Here is a 4,153-nt window from a genome sequence, read left to right as displayed (position 1 = left end):
AGAGACAGGGAGCCAGAAGAAATGTACTGACATGACAACAAGAAGACAATGGACTGGCATATACAGAAGGTTGAAAGAACAACTGCCAGCTGAGGACCCTGTACCCAGCAAAGTTATCTATCAAATATGAAGGGGAAATTTGGTCATTTTCAGAAAAACAAGAATTTAAGGTCTATATGAAAACAAGACCAGCTCTACAAGAAATTCAAAGGGAAGTTCTTCACACAGAGGTACAACAGAAAGTAGATGGATCAGAATAACCAGAAATAACAGAAAAAGACACAGGGCAAAATGGCAATGAGAAAATCAGGCCTGTTAATAATAACATTTAATTTTAATGTATTATTAAATGCATCCATTAAGAGAAAATGAGTATCAGAATAGATTAAAAAACTAATTATAAATATGTTGCCCACAAGAGATATATCTAAGAAATTAGGAAAAAGACTAAATTTCAAAGAATGGGAAAAAATATCACCTACAAAAAAGCAAGAGAAGTTATATCTGTTAGGTATATATAATACATATAAGTTATATATATGTATATATATAATATCTGATAAAATAGTCTTAAAGATTAAAACCAAAATGTGAATGGCCAACAGACACATGAAGAAATGCTCAAAATCAGAGAAATACAAATCAAAACCACAATGAGATACTGTCTCACTCCAGTAGCAGGGGCAAAATTTAACAAGATAGCAAATAATAAATGTTGGAGAGGATGTGGAGAGATAGAAACTCTTTTTTTAAAATTTTTATAAGTCTATATTTAATTTCTCCCCTGTTGTAAGGCCCAAAATATTCTTTTTTAAAAAATTTATTTATTAATTTTAATGAAAGTTTACAGAGACTTAGAATTTCCAGTCATTCACTGTTGCACTTTTCTCCCTCTCCACCCCCTACCCCTCAAACGAATGGATAGAGAAGCTCTGGTGTATTCACACAGTGGAATACTATGCAGCATTGAAAAACAAGGAACTAATGAAATATTATGCAAAACTGATGACCCTGTAGGACATTATGCTGAGTGAAATATCTCAGTCACAAAAGGACAAATACTGCATAGTATCACTGTTGTAAAACAGGACTGACATCAGGATTGAGGGAAGACAGAAAAGGAGGGAGGGAATGATATATGTTGCATTGAAACAGATGACAGAGAGCTCTAGTTAAAAGGAATAAATACATTTATTTTAAAAATATTGAAATAATAAAAAGTATCTTCTCTGACCATAACACTATAAATGTAGAAATTAATGACAAGAGAGTAATGCTTATAAAATCATCTATGTGGAAGCTGTATAGTGCCCTGCTAGAACATAATTGGATTACAGAAGAAATTTTAAAAAGTTCTTGGAAACAAATGATAATGAAAAATAATATACCAAACCATCTGGGATCCAGCTAAGGCAGTCCTCAGAGGAGAGTTCAAAGCGATAAGCAAACATATGAAAAAAGGAAAAAAGAAGCAAAATTAACGACCTAATACAACACCTTCATCAAATAGACAAAGAAGAGCAATCTAAGGCCACAGCCTCTTGTAAAAAAGGACATTATAAAGACAAGAGCTATATTGACACAGAAAAGGCCTTTGACAAAATCCAACAACCTTTCTTCAATAAAAGACGCAGCAAAGTAGAAATAGAGGAGAATTTCCTCAAAATAGGGGAAAGTATGCACGCACGCGCACGCGCGCGCACACACACACACACACACACACACACTCAAGAGTCAACATTATTCTCAATGGAGAAAGATTTAAAGCCATTTTGCTTGTGAACAAGGGCCAGACAAGAATGCTGAGTTTCAGCAATGTTATTAAATAGGTTATTGGAAGTACATGCTAGGACAATATGACAAGAAAAGGAAATAAGGGGCACCCAGATTGGCAGAGGTGATAAAACAGTCTTTATAAGCAGGTGCGATGATAGTATACAAAGAACTGTTAGATGTAGTATATCAATTCAGTAGAGTGGCAGAAAGCAAGGTCAATATATATTAAATAAACAAGCAATAAAAGGTAGGATTCCTCTACAATAAAAAAGAAAATACAGAGAAGGAAATCCAGAAATAAATACCACTTACAATAGCCAACAACAAATTTGGATAGTTGGGAAATAAACCTAACTAGAGACACAAAAGACCTTTTAAAGAAAACTACCGTGAAAATTAAAAAGAGATCTAAATAAATGGAAAATTATTCCCTGTTCATGGATAGGAAGACTCAATATAGTGAAAATTACAATCTTAGCCAAAGAAATATACATATTTATAGCGACCAGAATACAAATACCAAAATTATTTTTCAGAGAGATACAAAGGACAATTAGCAACTTTATTTGGAAAGGAGAGATACTCTGAATGAGTAAAGCACTTCTGAAAAACATGAAGTTGGAGATATAGCACTTCCTGATCTCAAAACCTACTATACAACTAATAACCAAAGTAGCATGATACTGGTACAATGAGAGACTCACAGACCAATGGAATAGACTCAAGTACGCAAAGATTAACCCATCCTAACAAAGGTCAACTAGGAAATCTACAAGGAAAATCTATCAAATGAGGAAATAACAACCTTCAACAAATGTTGCTGGCAAAGTGGACTACCACCTGCAGGAAGCTGAAGTACGATCCACATTTCACTCCTTACACAAAATCAACTAAAGGTGGGTCAGAGACCACGGGGAAAGACCAAAACCACAAAGATCATAAGAGACAAAATAGGACCAAACTTAGAAGGCCTTGTTGTTGTTATGTGCTGTTAAGTCTCCTGTGACCCATAACGACCCTATGTACAGCATCTCTGAACCGTTCCCTGTCCTGAGCCAATCTCACTAATTCTACCACACCCACTCCCACTGCCCACTCTGGGTCTTCCTCTCCTGTGCTGTCCCTCCAACCTTCTGATCATGATGTCCTTCTCCAAGGACTGCTCTCTCTTGGTCATGTGCTCAAAATATGTGAGACAGAGCTTCAAAATCCTAGCCTTCAAGGAGAGACTTGGTTTTACCCTCTCTAAGACAGACCTATTTGTTTTCTTGGAAATCCACTGTATGTATGTTCAAGACTCTTCTCCAGCACCACAATTCAAGGGTATCTATTCTTCTTCTGTCATCCTTAGTTTTTGTCCAGCTCTCTGAAGCACAATAAATAACTCCTGGTAAAAATAGACTCTCAAATACAGTCAGAAAGGTACAACCAAGAAGGAGTCCCAATGTGCATCAAAACTTTTTCCAATAAGATGAGAAGAAAATATGAGGCCTGGACGGGGGGGGAGGGGGGGCAATGACATCACAGACAATGGTTTTATAATGAAAGTATACAAAATACTACAGAGCCCTCAGAAGAAAAAAGACTGATAACCCAGTTACAAAATTGGTGAAAGACATGGAAAGATTTTAAACAGACACATACCATTTTTTTTGACCATGATATGTTCAAAACACTCACAGTCAGAGAGATGCAAGTCAAAACTACAATGAAACACCATCTCATCCCAGTAGCTGTGGCAAAACTTAACGGGACAGAAAGCAACAAATGTATGAGAGGATGTAGAGAGATTGGAACTCTCATACACTGTTGGTGGGAATGTAAAGTGGTACAATTACTCTGGAAGGCAATATGCTGTTTCATCAAAAAGCTGAACATAAGGGAGCTCTGGGGGCCTAGTGGTAAGAAGCTGCACTGTATTCCCAGAGGTATACGGTTCAAATCCACCAAATGCTCTGCTGGAGGAGGAGCGCCAATCTCCTCCTGTACTAGTCAGATCCGATTTGACAGTATACACACACACAAAACACACATGTACACATACACACAAGCTGAACGTAGAAATTCCATAGGACCCAGCTATTCACTGCTAGGAATATACTTGGAGGAAAATAGAACAAAGACACAGATGAAAATTTGTACACCAATATTCATAGCAGCATTATTTATTATAGCGAGAAAATGAAAATAGCTTTTATGTCCTTCCTGTTGTTGTTGTTGTTATGTGCCGTCGAGTCGCCTATGACTCATAGCGACAATATGTACAACAGCCCTAAACTCCGTTCTGTCCTGTGCCAATCGCACTGTCTCTGACACTCCCATCCCAACTATCCCAGTCACTGAATCAATCCACCTCATAGAGGGCCTTCCTCTCCTG

The sequence above is a fragment of the Elephantulus edwardii genome, unplaced genomic scaffold (genome assembly GCF_000299155.1).
Source record: "Elephantulus edwardii isolate Elephantulus edwardi_28Jun2011 unplaced genomic scaffold, EleEdw1.0 scaffold00092, whole genome shotgun sequence".
Lineage (NCBI taxonomy): Eukaryota > Metazoa > Chordata > Mammalia > Macroscelidea > Macroscelididae > Elephantulus > Elephantulus edwardii.
This window is presented reverse-complemented; position numbering follows the sequence as displayed.